This window comes from Amblyomma mixtum, chromosome 6 (assembly GCF_055824585.1).
Source record: "Amblyomma mixtum isolate Tamu chromosome 6, ASM5582458v1, whole genome shotgun sequence".
Lineage (NCBI taxonomy): Eukaryota > Metazoa > Arthropoda > Arachnida > Ixodida > Ixodidae > Amblyomma > Amblyomma mixtum.
The window spans coordinates 30933859-30953628 of record NC_143017.1 but is presented as its reverse complement, the minus strand read 5'-3'; the positions used below and the strand labels follow the sequence as shown (position 1 = coordinate 30953628).

The window sequence follows — 19770 nt, the reverse complement described above, 5'->3', positions numbered from 1 at the left end:
CACACTGGGGACACCGCGAAAAAGGAGCGATGCCCCACGCGGCGATGCGGACCCCCGTCGGAAGGACACTCCAGCCTCGCAGCCAGCCGAAGTCGCGGACGTCTGGTGGTAACGAATGCGACGTCAAGTCCCGCCACCGCACCTGCCTGCTCCGCTGTAGCTGGTCTGGTGTAGCCTCCTGGATGGCAAGGAGCTCGCAAACGCGGGGGGCCTGCGTCTCAGAGACGTCGACCTCGGGCAGGGTGGCGGTGAGGGACTCGGCCGTCCGGCAGACATACCGGAAGAACCCCGGCTGCTGTTCGGCTGAAGGACCTGTGCAATTACTAAAAAATAGGCGCCGCGAAGTCCCGAGCAGGTAGGCGAGGAGCCCTCTGCCTGGGTAGTCGGTGGAGTTGACTAGGTCGCGGACGCCTCTAACAGCCAGCACGCTGCACATAGTGCGCAGGTTGGGCAGGCTAAACCAACACCACCTAGACGAACTTAAGGGCTCAGTGCTCCTCCAGTGACGTCACAGGGATGGGGCCTCACCGGTTTTTCCGAGGAGCATGCATGTTTCTTTTTTACTGCACGAAGATATGAGGCGGCAGCACAGTTGGCTGCAAAAGATTGTTTTTACTCAAGTTGAGACATCATGGAGAGATTTACAGGTACAAAACATTTATTTACATTTCGATTATTGTAATACTGTTCTTGATGCGGAATAATATATACATTTAAAAGTCACCAGCAACAAACAAACAGCTTTTCACTTCCTTGAAAGCGTTGCAGCTTTTCTTTCCTTAGCCTTAGCATTTGCATCGGCTACATCATCGTTGAGCTTGCGGCAGAAGTTTTTGAGCAGAATGTTAGTACTGCTCCACAACACATGCTTCAACAGAAGCTCAACTGTGTGCCCATCTTCGCAGGTGTCAAAATCTGATGACTCTTGTTCTGCAAGCAGCTGTAATGTGAGTTCGGTGACTAGACGGCGCTGGTTCGGGCTCCTCAAGAACTCCGCTTTCTTGGACACTTGTTCTACAGCAACATAGTTGTGGGTTACAGCATTTGCAGTAAACAACGCTGGGAAAATGAGGCCACCTCGGTCTATATCTTTCACCAAGTGATAGTACTTTTCAGCTGCAGAGACAGTGATAGTCTTGCCGACTGTCAATGCTGCCCGAGATTTCATGCAGTTTAATTTCTTAAGAGTCGCGTAGACTGCATATCCTGCCACTTACACCAGGACGGGGATAATGTCTTGTATTTTTGACAAGGCATCTCTCGTAACTACAACGTTGCAGTTAGGATGCGGTGTTTCTATCTGCTTTCGCAGATCTTCCCATTGCTAATCGAAGGAGCTATTCGTTCCGCAAGCACTTGCGATTGTGGGCAAAGTATTTTGCAGCCATAACTTAGTTTCGCTCTCGTAAACTTGCCTAATAGAAACATGATATTGGGAGCCAGCAAGTTCCCTGTATTTCCCGAAGCGGTCCTGTAAGCTGTCTGTCTGGAACTTGCCGAGCAGGACGCATGAAAGCTGCAGTTCATCGAAGCAATACCTGCTGACTTCAACCAGTGCATGGGTTGTTTGATGCAGAGAAGCATGGGTTTCCTTTGTGAGCACCCCGCTGTCGAGATTCTTCTCTTTCCAAGAATCAAGCCAGTCCAAAATTTTGTAGAGGAAAGCCACCTTCATGTCATCCTCCGAAGGAAAAACTGGCTCTTGAAATCGGTCATTCAGTCGTTTTCCTTTCCATGGGGTTTTAACATTCACAACCTTCCACCACTTCGCTATAACTTCAATGAAACTCGCTGTATCTTCAGGAAAGAGTAAGCTGTGTTTTTCTCCAAGAGCACGAAGCGCTGGTGGTAGGGAGTCATTAAAAATCTGCAAGGCGAACTTCACATTCTGCCGCTCAAGGCTAGACGGGTACAAGGCTTTTCTAGAGAGTGAGTAACCGTACCTCAAAAGCTGATCACTCTCCAGCTTGTAAGCTTCTCTGATTGTAGCAAACGATGCTGTGCGCATGCGTGGAGGCTGGTGTGAATTTTCATTGAAGTCAGGAAAATAAAAGCATAGTTGGTCGTTTTTTTGGTTGAGCCAATTATTTCGGATGCATTTGAGTATATGCACTGGATGAATTACAAAAAAGAGAGGTCTCGATGGGTCAGAGGGTTGCGGATATAAAATTGCATTTGTTGGCGGCGTTGTAAACTGAGACATTGCCTTTCTGTTCACAGAATGATTGTCACTGACTACACATAAAACTCTGTAGCCAATGTTTTCTAGCCCACATATCACATCTTTCAGTAAATTGTGCAGAAACTCGCCATCGGCTTTGTGCACTGGCACAATGTGGGCCACTTCCTTGAAAGGGCATGCGACGCTCTGTATCATGAAGACGAAAGCACTGGTAGCGACTTCCGATGAATTCGGTGCTGCACCAGTTATATTGCCCCCTTTGTAATCAAAATAAGGTTTAATATGGACTTCATCGACCATCAAGGTAACGAAGCGCTGGCGATCATCGAGTTCCGAGATCCTCTTTGTAACATAACTCAGGAACGTCGGACCATGATGTTCCAGACTTGGGTTCATACCAAATGACGAACATATCGACCGTATGGTCATAGGGTGGGGCAGGGTGACATATCCATAGCTGCGGATGTATTTATATGCGTGCGGTGATACCGTAAAAAGAATGCAGCAATAAACCATGAATTCAACGGAGTACCGTCTCCGCTCCTTCAAAAAAAGCAGGTTCAGCTGCTCGCTCAGGAATTCTATTGCTTTGGCTTTGTCGTCGGCTGGTGTCGTGGAAAACTTGTTCAGCAGCAGACGAATAGTGTCGCCGATATCTTCGTTTGCATCGCCAGAATTTGAATTTAAGCCCTTGTCCCAATTCTCAACGTTTTGGAGGAGTTCTATTATTTCTCTTTTGCTTCTGGCTGCACTCGGAATAGGCAAGTTAGGGCCCAGTCTTGTGAGGGGCTTCTTCACAAAGAACAATGTGATACTGAGGTCTGATTTTATTACAGTTGAATATTTAATCCATGGAGCTTCGTCCTCTATGATGTGCACCAACATGAGACGCTCACTGGCCTCAATTACATGCCAGAACTGTGACTTATGGCTTCTGACTTCGCTAGCAAGGTCCCTTAAGGTGGTGATTTTGTCCGCTTCCTCGGCATTGCGAAATGTCTGAATTGACTCAGAAATTCCTCTTTGCATTGAAGCAGCTTCCAGGCGTGTTCGCTTCGCCTCTGGCTCCTCTGTTAAAGTCTTTGTGCTTGATAGGTAACTAGGGCAGCCTGGAAATAATGATGGAATTGCACCTGACCGAAGGCGCAGATGCGATAACTCTGCTGTCGTCACTCGACCTATATCATCGTCGACATATGACGCCTCTCGCACGATGTCATCGTCTGTGAAGTGATGCTCACAGACCTAAAAAAGAAATATTTGTCTAATATAAGTAACAGCCTGCTACAAATAAGAACCCGTGATCAAATATTAAATACACATTTAGAAGGTACCCAAAACGTTTTGCAAGTTTGGCGGTGCTACAATTAAAAGCTACAAAAGAGGACGAATGGAAAAATTTATTCATCTCTTACCCTGGAATGCTCAGAAGGGACGAAGTTTTTCCGTGGAATGGCACGTATCCATGATTGCTGCAGCGCTTTATCTTGTGGGAACTTAAACACATGAACCTTTGGTCCCGTTTTATAGTTACCTCGGCACTGAGGCACACAACATTTGTTCGGCATTTTTGCGTTAATGTCGAAGCGTCATCACAGCACTCGCGCACAGAAGAAATAGACGGCAGCCAAATAAGCCGTGAACACACCATCGGACACGAAAGGCAACTGACCGCTCCTGCCGGAGCCACGTGCAGTGGATTCCCGATTCCCGTCTAGGAATTCAAGGAAGGCATGCTTGGGGCAGACCGGTTTCTCGCGCCCCGTCGCGACTTCCACGGCTAGGGTGCCTCGATGCGCGCCCGCTCTAGAGGAGCAGAGCCGCGTCGCGACACCGGCCTCATCCTTGTGACGTTGCTGTGACGTCAGCTCTCAGCGCAGAGGCCTTAAGTTCGTCTAGGTGGTGTTGGCTAAACCCGCCCATGCGCGTGGGAAGACGGAGGAGTGCGCGAGCGACGGTCTCCCTCTTTCCTGCCCAGAAAAAACTGCCGCAAAGGGTGGCTAATGCCGCGCTGAATGCCGAACGGGTCGCTCAACGCACCGTTAAAAAGCAAGCGGGCTGTGAGGTCTGAATAGAGCCGCTCCAACCACTCTACGAACTCGGGCGGGAAGCCGAAAGCCCCGAGAACGCCAAAAAGGTATCGGTGCTGGACGCGATTGAAGGCTTTAGCCTGATCGAGCGAGACGAAACAACCCGGAATTCCCGTTCTCAAGGTGAACGTGAACAAGTCACGCGTTAGTGCGAGAGACGAGAAAACCGAGCATCCGGGCACACTGCAGGTCTGCGCAGGGCTTACAAGCACCGATAAAACCTTACTCAACCTTTTAGACAGCAGCGACGCCATGATCTTGTAGTCTGTGTTAAGCTGAGTGATCGAGCGCCACGCCTGCGGGTCAGATGGGCACCCGCCGAGCTTCAGGATGAGCACGACACGGCTCTCTCTAAAAGACTCCGGCCTCTCGCCGTCCCTGAGAAAGGCGTTCACCATCCGGACAAGGTGGGGCTCCAGTACGGTGAAAAACCTAGCATAAAAGCTAGTGGAAATGCCGTCAGGGCCTGGAGCTGAGGCGGCGTTCGTACTCTGAACGGTCGCGAACAGCTCGTCGGAACTAACCGGAGCGCTAAGCTGCGCGCCTAAAACGTCCGGCACCTGTGGCAACGTAGCGCAAAAACTATGGAGGGCATCCGTAAAAGCGCCGTTGCCCCGCCGTTCGGTCCCAGAAGCAAACAGCAGCGAAAAATGACGCGTAAAGGCGTCACGGATGACTGTTGCGCTGCTGCTCCTGGTCCCGTCCGGTAAAACGACCTCGTCGACGCGGACCTGACGCGTATCGTCGAGGCTACCCGCCCGTACTTGACGTAGCACGGTGGGGTCCGACACGGACCTACCCTGTGCTAAAGCCTGGGTCGCGGCTCGTGATGATTGGCGAAGAAGCGTGCGGTAGCGCGATTTCAGAAGATTAAGATAGTCGCGCATCGCGAAGATGAGCGGCGCGCCTTGCTGGACGGCGCGTATACGGGCGAGGGTGGTGTTTATCTCGCCCGTGATGCGCTTCGTTCGCTCTCTCCCTTCGCGAACTAAAACAAACCGCCACGCTTCTTTCCTCTCGTCCCAGGAGAGGGGACTCTCGTCGCCTACACCCGGGTCGCCCAGCGCTTGCTCAATCGCTACCATGCTCGACCAATCTCTCAGCAGACATGGATCCATACGCCACGCGTCTACACGTGGGGCGCACCCGCCGATGTCCAGTACTGCTGACAGCGGTCGATGGTCGCTAATGCGTGGGGTGCCTGGGGGAAACGCAAGCATGTCACAAGAGAGAATGAGACTCCAATTCTCGGGGAAACAAAAACTTGTCCAGACGACTGGCTGACCTGCCCCGCTCCCATGTAGCACCAAAAACATCACCGTGTAGCTTCACCCACGCGTCGGTTAAACTAAATTGCACACAAAGATCACGGAGTGAGCGAGCCCCGGCGTAAGGTCTGCCTTGGCCGGGGCCGCGAACATCACGAACAGGGTCAAGAACACAATTGAAATCGCCAACCAAAAAACAGGGATAACAATCTAACAAAAAGGAGTCTAATAAATCAAAGAAACTAGAATCGGAGCGGCGGGCTGGCGCGTAAACCACCAATGCTCTGACGCGCATTCCACCCAGGAAGAAGTCGACCGCAAGGGTGCGGCCGTCGACGCCTTAGGTGCAATGCGCGAAAGAGCGGAGGGAACTGTTGACAAAAACGACGCCAACACCGCACGAAATAGAACAGGTTAACGAGAAGAAAGCTTCAACACAAAAAGTAGACTTGGAAGTGGTGACTTCGCGTGGGGAGCGGAAGTTAGTTTCCTGTAAACACAGGATGTCGACGCCCTGTGAACAGGCGAAGTGCGGCGTTTTTTATTTTTTATTTATTTATTTACATAATACTGCAGACCTCATGTGGTCCAAGCAGGAAGGGCAGATAAGGCATAATTACAAACGCCATAAGTTATTACATAGGCAAAAGGTTTACACATCACACAAATGAGGAAATACACAATTCAAAGGAAATACATTACACATCAATCTGCACACAAGAATTCATTTCTAAGATTATTTTCAAATTTATCACTTGATACAATCTGTTCGGACAGTGCATTCCAATCGTTTATTGTGCGCGGAAAGTAAGAATATTTAAACGAGTTTGTTATTGCAGAATATTCGAGCACACCTTGCGCACGCCTCGGTAGTCGCACAGGATGCGATGTCCCAACACGTTGACGAAGTTGGGGACGGGCTTCCGCATTTCCATGCGCACGAGGCGCTGCCCGTTGCCGACGTGCCGCCGGCCCTTGAGAACGGGGTGGCCCACCTCGAGCACTTTCCCGTAAGGGTTTAGTGCCGAGGCGATCGAGGTGTCGCCCACGAACAGCGACAGTCGGAAGATGGTGATGTTGACCACCGCTGGTCCAACGCAGGCGACCGGGACAGGAGTGCCGTTCACGGAGAAGGCCCCCTGTGCAAGCAATTTCTGAGCCGCCGCAGCCGAGGCTACGGCGACGCAAAACATAAATCCCCCTTGGTTCTGGAGGGATTCCAGCATCTTGGGGCCAACAACAGCTTCAATGCCGTCGACAATATTGTCGGCCGAGGCCTCTACCTTCACTTCGAAAGTGAAGCAATGCGCCTTCGGGGGAGGCACGCGGAAGTTCGGTCCTCCTGGGGGACGGGATGAAGCCATGGTGGTGCCGGGCCGGGCACCGGGTTCAGCAGGCTGGTGGCTGGTGGGGGGTGGGGGGCTGCGGGCAGCACCTCCACCGGGTTCCTGGGACGACGGGGGCGGCAGCAGGAATTCCCGGCCAGCCGGGCGCCGGGGCGGCGATCCTCCTGGGGGGGTTGGTAAATCTAGAAGGATGCTGAACTGCTTTAAGGATTCTCTGTCTCAGCGTTCATTTCATGTACTCATAGGTTCTACCCTTTCCAAAAAATACATTCGGAAAAATGAGGTACCGCAGGAGTGTATCTTAAGCACCACCCTCATTGTCGTGAAAATTAATTCCGTAGCTAACATCCAAGGTCCATTATGTATTCTCTATATGTTGATGGCCTGCAAATAACGTGCATATCAAGTACAAATGACACAATTTGTGGTTTGGCCAGACATAAATGGTTTTAAATTCTCCTTACAAAAAAGTGTGTTCTTTTTTCACTTAAAAACGCTTTGAAATTTGATCCCGCCTTCTACTTAAATGGAATTATACTTCCAGGTAAATGAAGATGAATTTTTGGAAATAACATTTGACAAATATCTCACATTACTGCCACACATAAACAAAGTAATGTCTCGAAAACGCTGGGTATCTGACAGAACATGTCTTTTACAGATATACCAGTCTGTACTACGTTCTACCCTAGACTACGGATGTCTTATGTATGGATCTGCGAGGCCATCTAAAGCGACTGAACTCAGTGCATAACCTTGGTTTACGTCTCTCAAATGCGCATGCAGAATATCCCCCATAGAGAGTCTGTATATCGAAGTCAGTGCACCCCGTCTTACGGACAGAAGAACTATGCCCACATACACATATGTCCATAAACTTTTTAGGCCCTTTACACCGCCGTTCATTTAGACTTTTGTACAACATCTTATATAAAACAATTTTCTACACCCTGAGCTTGGCGTATGATCGCCTTTGTCGCTTATGCGCCATTAAACCCAATACAACACACATATGTCTTGAAAATGCGTTCCCTGCCGAGCACGTCTGTTATTCCATAGGTACAAGGTGCACCTCCATAACAGTGTTCAACAACAAACCTCAGTCAATCAGACCTCTGCTTTGAGGATATTTGCCAAAGCTTGGAAATGCTGGATACCTTTCCTGGTGTCGCCTCAAGGCACAACCCACTGTTCCCATGGTACACCCTTCCCACTGTATGTGACTTCACATTAACACACTTCGCAAAAAAAAAACATTACATGGACACATATTACAGCAGTACCGTACATTACAAGAAAAATATGTGAACTACATAGAATTTTACAGTGATGGCTAAAAAAGAGCAGGATACAAACACCACATGGGCACATATTACATGAGTACTGAGCACTACAAGAAAAATGTGAACTACACAGAATTTTACAGTGATGGCTCAAAAACAGCAGAATACAAACACCACACACACATATTTCTGGAATACCGGGCACTACAGGAAAAATATGTGAATTACGCAGATTTTTAAAGTGACGGCTCAAAAGCATCAGAATACAAACATCAAACAGACATATATTACAGGAGTACCGGACACTACAAGAAAAATATGTGAACTACATATAATTTTACAGTGACGGCTCAAAAACAGCAGAATACAAACTTCACACACACACACTTATTACAGGAGTACGGGGCACTACAAGAAAAATGTGAACTACACAGAATTTTACAGTGACGGCTCAAAAACAGCAGAATACAAACACCACATGGACACCTCAGCTACTTTCTCATTCCTGAGAAGGCTTAGGTGTCACTTTCATTGGTTGGGAGCCTAGATATCTTTACCCCTCAAGGTTGGCCGCTGAGGTGTCTTGACCTTCTTTAAAACTTTTAGCATTACCCATTTCAGAAATTTTTCCCCTTTACCTGCACTACGTGGTATGAAATAACTTTCTAGGTCTTATACACCACGGTTGTTTTTAGTTTTTTTCATAAACTCCTGCTCAAAACAATTTTTCTACACCTTGTGTTTGGCTCATGATAGCCTTAGATGCTTATGTGCCACTAAACCCAACACAATACAACCAAAGTGCAATGGACGAGGCTTAGTGAGTTTTCTCTCTACTCGTGCACGCATGGTACCCGCTCAGGAAGCCCCGAACCTATCGCAAAAGGTGCCCGCTCACACCGGTCCCTTCAAGCACTGCGAGAATTGGTGTGTGCTGAACGTTGTCAGAAGATCCCGCAACGGCCAGCAGCAACAGCAGCGCAACCTGATCGGGCCCCTGGCATGCTCCGGTCCTGTGGCAGAGTCCGATATGGAATCAGCCGTGCACTGCAGCCCATGGAAACCTGTCTGCCGCTCGTCAAACAAATCCACCTCCGCAGCTCGCTCATTCAGACGCTGCAACGCCATGTGCTCCATGAGCTTAGTTTCCACCGTTGGAAAATTGCGTTTTTTAAGCTTTTTGCAAAATATTGTTGCGTTTCGCCCGTGACCGAAACTGAACGACAATGCTCGTTTTTTCGGGCTTGCTTGTGGGAACGCAATGGCAGACTTCAAGATCAATTTCTACGATGGGTTCAGGCTGTTCCGAGTTTGGCTAAGATGTCGATGACTGATTTATCCTCTGTCTTTTTCCCGCCCTGTATGTCGATGTTGTTTTTCCTAGAATACTGTTGCGACTAACAACCCTACCTTCAACATCATCATGCAGCCTAGTGCGAAGTGCCTCATTTTCAGTTGCAAGTTGAGCGCTGTTGGGACTGGGGCATCCCACCGCTGCCACCACTGTTGGGTCTGGGTGTCCGAGCCAGGAAACGGTCGAGGCGACGGTGAGTCAAATAACTTTTATGTACAGTATGTACAAGGGCTTTTACATGATACAAGGGTCAAGAGCACCACGGGCTAGCACAAAGAAGAAGAGCGGCTCCGGCGGCGAGCGTAGCTCCGGCGTGATGGCTCTTCTGCTGCCCGTCTGCTGCTCGGGTTCAGCGCGGCTCCGCTTTTAAAGCCGCTGGTAACGGTTACGGCAGCCAGCCGTTCAAATCCTCCAATCAGGTCACGGCACTGGCCACCGTTCAAATTAGACCAATGGTCGAGAGGCGATGGCCGGCGGCGCTTCGGAGGAGCCCGCACCGACGGAGAGGAGGGGAGGAGGAAGCGTCCGTGTCGGCGCCGGCGTGGCTGGATGAGTCACGCTGCACGTCGCGACATGCCCGAGAGGGTCTGGGCCTGCTTTGAGCGACAGCGGGCGCGCAGCGCTTGTTTTCAGAGAAGCCAGCCAGCGAAATGTGGGCTCCGGCACTACAGCGCTTACAGCCATGTCATCACTCAGTTTCTTGTTGATTTCCTCAATTGTTGTATGGTCTTATTCAAGACTGTTGGTCAGGGACCTTTGCTCATTTCGAAGCTCGCGAATTTCGTTGCGCAAGTCTCTCTCCATTGCCTCCCGAAGCGCTTTATGCTCTAGCTTTATTTTGTCCTTCACTCTTGTCAACTCGGCCCTCATCTCTTCCTTCAACTTAACCAAATCCTTAGCCATGTTCGTAGTGGTCATTCTGCAGCGGCTAACAATCACTGCATGCAGACCGCAGACATGAACAACAGTACTTTATCTATACAGAGTTAAAAAAAAGCACAACGTGCAGCAGCGACGAAGCATAGGAATTGAAATTTTAACTATGTGAGCAAATAGCTCTCCAAGCTAACTTGCGATGAGAGTGGAAAATCTTTAGGGGTGGCACTGCAAGGCTCGGTCCCTACTGCCAAGTGAGCCCGGCCGAGCTTTCAGGGCTCCTTTTGTACTCCCAGGCTTTGACGCCGTGCGACGCAAGTGCAGCTCTGGTGCCAGGTTGATAAGCAGCAGATGATGATGCTGTCCGTTTTTCTTTCTTGCTAGCCACACCCGTTCGCCAGTCAACCAACGCTGATGTGGAAACAGCGGTGAAAACAGAACATCTTTAGGGGTGGCACTGCAAGGCTCCGTGGCGGCCACTGCCACATTTTGGCCACGTCCTTCGTTCCCCACTCCCTGTGTTGCCCCTGTGCTCCTTCCCAGCTGTTCATTGCTTTTCCTTATGGCGCACTTGACTCTGAATGGAAAGAGGGGGCGGTGGCAGAGAGGTAGTACCATACAAAAGCCCGAACTATTCCGCTAAGGATCAGCTCTAACCCTCATTTTTCATATTCCAGAAGGCTGTGGTGTACAGCGCCTGATAGCATCTTTTTTTAAACTTCCCAGGGTGCAGGAAATGCTAAAAAAGTATGTGCTAGCCGCCACATGAATGTTTTTATATCTCTAAATGGATACAATCACTGTCTGTTTTGAAATGTAGAAGATTGTGGTGTGCGACGCTTGATCATGCCGCTGGGCCCTTTTTTCTACGCTTTAAACAGCTACTTGTGGACAGTTTATGAGAAAAAAAGTGTTACGTTTTGAAACATTCCACAGTGAAGCTGATGCTTAACAAGCCAGGAAATGCAGGAAAAGAGGTGTTTGCACTGTTTAGTGTATCATACTTTTGCCGTTGACTAGAAATCTCCGACTTCGGACAAGCCAAGAGGGGAAGCAAACCTTGAGTTACGATATTGCCTGCTCTGCAATATGCCTGCTGAGTGACGTGTGTTCTTCTGCGTCCTGCTACCTGTATGTCCGGCGTGGTTGGGGCACCAAACAGCCAATTTTGGTGGGCTTTGGCCCTGCCCCTGTCGCCCGAGCATAAGAGTATGGCTTCCCGTAGAAGTACGGAAGTTTATGGCAGGTTTTTACTGCGTTATAATTTTTTAACATGGCAAAACAACCAGTTGGAACAATTAATAGTTGGAATGGCAATGCTGTCGCTCTTGAAGACTCGATCTTGAAGACACATGGCGTACTTGCGCTAGGAAAAATTTTAGGCTTACCTTTATCAACGCCAGAAGACAAGAAAATCTATCCCGAAATGGTGATCCGGGAGGTTTCAATTGCCGGGGACACGTTCAGCTAAATACCCCAAAAGGACTCTTGCAAAACGTTGTCGCAAAACTTCGCAGATCACACAGGCGACAACGAAGCAGCTGCAGAGACGGCACTGACCGCTATGACAGAAGTATCACGTGCGGCGCGCCCGGCGGACGAATACAAAATCATGCTGACAACAAACTTTTTTAGGCCAAGTTTACATGTACAGATTGCAATTATCTGTGGAAAATAAGTTGATGTTATATTTAATTGCAATATTCGCTCAGATACAGATGGTTTCCACATTACGACTGAATTTTTTTTAGAACTATTTCTTTCATCGGCGTTCTCGCAGGCCACGCGTCCGTCCGACCAACACGAAGCATGCGCCGGAATGACGTGTGCGATAGTGGCGACAAAAGAAAAATGATGCAGACAGGCACAGGCCCTCACAGCATAATTAATATTAAGGCGAAAGCATTTAATAGCTCATACTGCCGGCCAAGACGAGTCATACAAGTCACAAGTCATGACTAACTAGTCATTAACCATATGTCATCAGCCATATAATTAGTCATGACTAACTAGTCATTAGCCAGTCATCGACTAATTAGTGGTAATTAGTAACAACTATTTAGTCATTAGTCAACTGGTTAGTGATTAAACAGTCATGACTAGTCAGTCACGGAAAGCCTTTTGCCTCACGCTCTTTAGATCGTCAGTGCCCCATGAATTTTTTTAGCCGGGGTGTGTTATACGAATATTCAGCGAATTCAGAACGGATCGTGCACGGTGGCCAAAGAGTTGCCAAGCAATATGACCAATGGTCGTCCTATTCAATTGCATTCAGCACGGTGTCCAAGTTATTTCCTACCAAGGAAACAGGGTGTTGGCCAAGTATGATGGCCACCAAGAGAATTCCAAGACGTGCCCAATGAAAGGCCATCGGCCAGTGCTACTTGGGGTGGCTGGTCTCCGCTTCCTCTTCTCCTTGCGTTGGGCCGTCCTCTTCTTCCGGGAAGGTGGGTGCAGGTGATTCTTCTCGGTCGCTCTGCGTCGAGATGCGCTGCTCGTTGCTGGCTGGTGCAGGGCTTGCTGGTTCGTCTTCGCTGTCCGAGTTTCCTGTGGAGAAAAGAGAAGGCGATGAAGGTGGAGGGGGCGACCACGATGACTCGCTGCTCGGTGGAGGTGAGTCCGTCGGTTCAGTTTCCGATGCGGCGTCTTCGGACGGTACTGGAGAGCGGCGGGTCCTAGGGCGAAGCGTTCTGGACGGCACGGGGCAGGACGGAGGCGAGTGCGGTGGTTCCGTTTCCGACGAGGTGTCCTCCGACGAGGCTGGAGAGCGGCGAGTCCTCGGGCGACGAGACACGGACGGCACGGGGCGGGGCGGCTGAGCCTCTGAGGCCGCTTTCCTGCGGTGCCACAAGTGGTGGTTGTCCAGTCCCTTCTTGGTAGTAAAGGTTAACGGACAGACAGAGAACTCGTGGCGGTTCTCCGCAGCAGCGGCCTCCTCGAACCTCCCTCCGGCAAGGCATCCGTGAACAGTCGGTCGGATCCCGATGTCCTCGTTGCACAGGGCGCAGAGGTTCACGATCCGACGAATGCGCACGCCATGGTTGCCCTCCAGGTGCCGAACGAGGGACTGCCGCCTGGACGTCCACACGACCGGGGCATACTCCTTAGAGCATCCCTCTTCTGTGCATCGGAACGTGCTTGCCAGAGGGAAACACAATGTTAATGTGCTTCCATCGCAGCGCGGCTGCAATCCGGGTCGGCTTGGGCTAGATGCGGTGCTGGTCGGGGGGACGCCATTCTGCTGAAAATAAAGGGAGAGAAATAGAGAAGTCGCGACGAATTTCGCCGATTACATGCAGCGAGGGATTTCCCTCAGTGCAAGCGCACGGGGAAGCGACTTCAAAGCGCGTGGCGCGATGCCTCCGGGCTATCTACGGCGGCGCCAGCGAGACGCGCCGGCGGGCTGTCAGCGGCGGCCGAGCTGGTGCGAGTAGGAGCGGAGGAAGCAGGAGACAGAGAAAGCGAGCGGCCCGGACGGGCGCAGAGGCAGAGACAGGCCTGAGCGGACGCGCCTGGTGCTAGCGAGTGTGCGAACGCACAGACAGAGGGAGGGGGAAAACGGAGACAATAGGTTGCGCGCACGTGCTGCGAGCAGCGAGCGAACGAACAGCGAGGGGGAGAGAGAGGGGCCGAGCGCGGCACAAAGCGAGCGAGCACAGAGAGAGAAAAACAGGTGGCCCTAACACGCCCAGAGCGAGCGAGCGATCCAAGGACGAAAGAGAGGGAGAGACATCTGCCAGGGGCGGTAGAGTAAAGTAGGTCGAGGAGAGAGTCGCGTCGGACGGAGCGTCCAGCGAGATGAGAAGAAAGGAGGGAGGGTGAAAAACGTGACAAAAAAATTACACGCACACTTCTTGTCACAAAGGACGAGCCAAATGAAAATACACACAAAATAAATAATTCATGCACACTTCTCGTAAAGCGACGAGCCAAATGAAAGAGAAAAAGACACAGAACAATAGCGTGCGCACTTGTTCATGCAACAATAAGCATGCAGCATGCAACGATGATGATCCGCCCAGGCAGCAGGAACCGTGTCGCCAGGTGACGGTTAAGCTCGCAGAGAACCAGCGCACAGCGAGTCCTCGGCGGGCCCAGTCAGGCTGCACCCGGCAGCGACTGAAAAAACATACACACAGAGTACAAAAACACACAAAAAAAGTCGCAGCACGAAGAACAGATAAGCAAAAGTGCAGCGTGGCCTGCCGCCAGACTACACAAAGAGAAGTTTATTTATATACTTCACTTGAAATACATCGCTGTCAGACATACCATCAGTTCAGAGCAACGCAAATGCATCTTGTGTAAGAAATGCGTCAATAACGCAACAAAATAGCACCAACAATGCTAGCAACACCAATAACAGCAACAATAGCGCAACAAAAGGATCTTCAAACCAATCACAGGCCGAGAGCCCAAATTGCTCTCTACAACAAACCAGCAGAGAAACAATTGTACAACACTGTTACATCAAAGCTGAGAAAGGCCAGAAATGGAGGGGGGGGGGTACAGGCTAATAAGGCAGAGCCTTCAGTTCCAGCCTGCCGTTTGCCACAACAAAGAATCTCGTGTGCCAGCGCCGCAGGAACAGCGGCTCTCCATCATTTGCTAACCGGGCAGACAAGTATTCCCAGATGACGAGGCGCAGGTTCTGAAGCGCTGGATACATGGCTCGGGCAGGGGTTCGACGAGCCTCTGCGAGACATCGTCGTCGCCACAGCACAAACATGGTAAACGCGCGAAGGGGCCGCGTGTGCGCCTGTCCCCTCGGCCACCGCGCACCTGGAACATTCGGTACACAAGGCGCCACATCGTTCGCGCAACCATACATGCATAGAATACATGTGACAGTTTCCTGTGCGCCGCAGTTCGCGCACTGCTCATTAGGGACAATGCCCCATGCTGCCAGGCGCTGACGCGTTGGAAGGACGCCCCAGCGCCTGTGCCACTCGAAATCCTTCACCTCACTTGGGAGCCTGACGGACGCCCAGGCCCTCCATTTGGACGCACAGGTGTTCTGCTGATCGTCTCAAGTGAGACGGCTGCAGCAGATCATCTCACTCAGCCTCGAGGCGGGAGTTTCACACAAGTCAATGTCAGGAGCGTCGGCGTTCAGCGCCAACTTTAAACCCGCCACCGTCCTGTAATAGGGGGATGGCCGCTCGGCTCGTGGACCCGTGTACCAGACACGAAAAGGCGCGACGCGCCGTGCCCATCTAATACAACAGGAGATCCCGACCTGGATAGGTCTCCGACTCCCAGACTACACAAAGAGAATTTATTGTGTACGAACAGAACGAGTACAATGCATAATAAATACATATGGACACTAAGAAGCCAGCTCCGTACAATGATAAACAAAAAAAACGAACATATTAATCGCACCAAGCCCGTACCTGACGAGTCCATACAAATATCGCTTGATGGGCGGGAACATATCCCACTACATAGAAAAGCGTTAATGGCACAGTGCGTGGCCTAAGAATAGCCACCGTGCGTACTGACACACATATTCACAAAAAAAGGCACTAAAAGCACTTTGCCAAAGGTGGAGGGGGAGGGGGAGGGGAAAGGGGCTAGTACCGCAGCACCGGCATCTCAAGCTTGCCCCCCGTACCACAAAGAACCTTGTGTGCCGCCAGCGCAGGAACCTGGCCTCGCCATCTTTGTCTAGCTGGTCAGACAGGTACTTAAACATGACGAGGCGGAGGTTCTGCAGTGCCGGGTACATTGTGCGCGCCGGAGTACGGCGCGCCTCAGCGAGGCAGCGCCGCCGCCACAAGACGAACATAGTAGCCGCCATGACCAATTAGGCAAACAAGCCACGTTAGCGTCCAGAAACGGGGTTGGGTCGAACGCTGTACATACGGTATACCAAGCGCCACATGGTGCGCGCGTGCACACAACTGAAAAACGCATGTTCTGTCGTCTCTGACGACCCGCAGTTAGCGCACTGGTCATCAGGGACAATTCTCCAGGCGGATAGGCGCTGGCGTGTGGGCAGGACACCCCAGCGCCTATGCCACTCAAAGTGCCACTCAAGCGACCGGTGGCCCAATCGGCCCACTCGGACGCGGCTGTCCTATGCGCGTCATCCTCGGAGAGGCGGGCGCACGCGATCTGTTGGCTTACAGTCTTAACCGTGACAGCTTTTGAGCTGAGCGAGAGGGGGTAGGGCGCGGCTTCCGCGAGAGCTCGCGTCGCCCGCGACAGAACCTCCTCCCAGGCGCGGGGCGAGACACCACCGGGTTCGAAGAGGACTCCGAGTACCCGGACGGCATCCACGAAGGGCACCGGGGCAGGCAGGGGACCACGAAAGCAGCCGAACGCGAGTGCGCGGCTCTTGGTCGGGTTCAGCTCCGCACCCGAGAGCGAAGCATACTCCTCAAAATTACACAAGAAAGCTAGGAAGCTGTCCACATCCCGCACAAAGAGAGAAATGTCATCTGCATAGGCGGAGACAACAACGGTTTCCTGGGCGACCATGGGGAAACCGCGGATGCGGCGGTCCGAAGCCGCCCGCGCAGCAGTGGTTCGTGTGACAGGACAAAGAGGGCCGGCGAGAGCGGACACCCCTGCCGCACTCCCCGCGTCACAGAAAACTCCCCGGCGACCGCGCCGTTCAGACAAAGCTGGCTTGTCGGGCCACTGTAAAGCTCCAGGATAACTGCCACAAACTCTGCAGGCAGGCCAAACCAGCACAGCACGGCGAAAAGGTAGTCGTGGTCTACGCTGTCCAACGCTTTGGCGTGGTCGACCGACACAAATGCTGCACTGACCTGTTTCGCGCACGCGTCAGCGTGCGCGAGGCGAAAACAGATCGCCCCGATACGGCGCAAGACTGAAATTTCATTTCATTTCATTTTATTACCTTAAAGACCCACGAGGGGTATTACATAAGGGGTGGGTACATATATTTTGGTGAGCAAGTGTTAACACAAAGAAACATGACTGGTAACATTATTAGCAAAGTTGGATGAGCACATGATGGCTGCGATTTTGTTGGGTAGGTCGTTCCAGTCTGCTGCAGTACGGGAAAAAAATGATGCGGCAAAGGTGGTAGTACGGGCACGAGGTCTGGAAACTTGAAAAGGATGACGAGTGCGATGAAATATGCGGGCTGGAGGGACGATGTAGGGTGCATGGCCTAGTGAATTATGGAAAAATTTATGAAACAAGCAAAGGCTGGCAATGCAGCGACGAAGCGATAAGGGCAATAAGTCGGATTCAGCTTTGAACGCTGATACACTGATGTTGTAAGAATACGATGAATGGATGAATCTGGCTGCTCTGTTTTGGACTGATTCGAGTGTATTTATAAGGTAAGCTTGGTGCGGTCCCAAATGGGTGAAGCATATTCTAATTTTGGTCTAACAAGAGATTTGTATGCTAATAACTTTACATGTCTAGGGGCTAGGCGGAGATGACGTCTTAAAAATCCAAGTGTTTTATTAGCAGATGAAATTATGTTCGTAACGTGTGTGCTCCAGGACAAGTCGCTACACAAGGTAAGGCCTAAATACTTGTACGATAAAACCGGGTGTACAGGGACGTTAGCTATTACGTATGGGAAATGAAGCGGGTTGCGGCGACGCGTGAAGGACAAGATTTTACATTTATGAGGGTTAAGTTCCATTAACCAATTAGCACACCATTCTTGAATGCGGTTAAGGTCGTCCTGAAGAGATTTTTGGTCAGATGCGTTATTAACTTGGCGATAAATTACACAATCATCGGCGAACATCCGAATATTACTGCATACATTCGTTGGTAAATCGTTAATATAAATTAAAAACAGAAGCGGACCGAGGACAGACCCTTGCGGGACACCTGACGTTACTGGAATAGGACAAGAGTTGTGGCTGTTAACGATGACGCACTGTGAGCGGTTAGTCAGGAATTCTTCTATCCATTTAAAGATATTAGAGGGGAGGTTCAAATATGAAAGTTTCAGTAGTAAGCGTTTGTGGGGAACCTTATCAAACGCTTTCGCATAGTCTAGAAAAACAGCATCGGTCTGTAGGTTAGAGTCAAGATTAGCTTGCAAATCATGGATAAAAATGGCCAGCTGTGTTTCGCATGACAAACCTTTTCGAAAACCATGTTGCGCAGGATGAAAAAAGTTGTGACAGTCGAGGAAGCTCATGACACTGGAGTAGATGACGTGTTCCATGAGTTTGCAGGGTACACTGGTAAGGGAAATAGGACGGTAGTTAAGCGGCGAATTTTTTTTACCCGATTTGAAGACTGGAACGACCTTACCGCTCTTCCAATTGTGTGGTAGTTGACTTGTTAACAGTGACTGTGAAAAAAAGTAGGCATAAAAATTGCGCACAAATATCCTTGGTATTTTTCAAAAGCTTTGAGTTAATGTTGTCAATACCGGATGAAGATGAAAGTTTCATGTTTTCAATTAGGGACCAAATGCCAGATGACGTGAAGACAACTGGTGGCATAGCATCACTTATTATCGACGGTGGTGCTGAAAAAGATGATGATATTTCAGTTTCTTTTGTAAATACGGATGAGAAGGCAGAGTTAAACATAGCGGCGCACTCAGCATCAGTCAAAACTGTGCCTGACTCATCTGTCAGGGTTATTTCTGGTGCATGATGCGGATTGATGACTTCCCAGAACTTTCTGGGGTTATTTGTGAGCATATTCGGCAAGTCCGAGTGGAAAAAGGTATGCTTGGCATTAGAAATAACAATGATATATGATTTTTCAGCTTCGTCATATTTTACCCATGCGCTATGCGTCCCCTGAGACCTGGCTGAACGGTAAAGACGCTTCTTTTTGTTCTCCAAACGTTTCAGTGTTTTAGTAAACCATGGCTTTTGTGAATTAGAGCGAAAACTAATTTGGGGGATGAATCTATTGGTTAGACTTTCTAGTTTGTCTCTGAACAGTAACCAATTTTCTTGAATACTGCGGGAATGAAAACGTGACGAGAAGACTTGAAGGAACGCATTAAGTTCATTATTTATGGCGTTATAATTCCCTTTGTCATAAAGACGAATGGTTTTATGGCATTTGCGGCGCCGGTTTGGCGTAAGGACAAGGTTAGCGTGGATAACTTTGTGATCGCTTATTTCAGGTAGGTATGTAACGGGCTGTACGCTGTCCGGGTGATTGGTTAATAAGAGATCTAAAATATTGGCACAGTTCTGTGTTGCGCGGGTAGGTTCAAGTATTACCTGAGTAAGATTGAGGTTGTTGCAAAATTCTAAGAATTCCCTTGTTTCTCCGTTGTTAGCTATAGGTGTGGGCTGGTTATGCCAGTCAATATTCGGAAAATTAAAATCGCCGAAGAGAAAGATTTCTGAATTAGGATGCTTTGTGGACAGATCACTTAGTACGTTATTAAGCTG

General features: G+C 50.1%; 1 pseudogene across 1 annotated transcript; it reads right to left on the bottom strand.

The window, feature by feature from the left end:
• Window positions 1-614: 614 nt before the first annotated feature.
• Window positions 615-4099, bottom strand: LOC149338714 (uncharacterized; annotated as a pseudogene). Its single transcript, XR_016283450.1, has 2 exons — window positions 3598-4099; window positions 615-3427 (listed from the first exon to the last, which is right to left on the bottom strand). The product of XR_016283450.1 is annotated as an uncharacterized LOC149338714 (transcript).
• Window positions 4100-19770: the final 15671 nt, after the last annotated feature.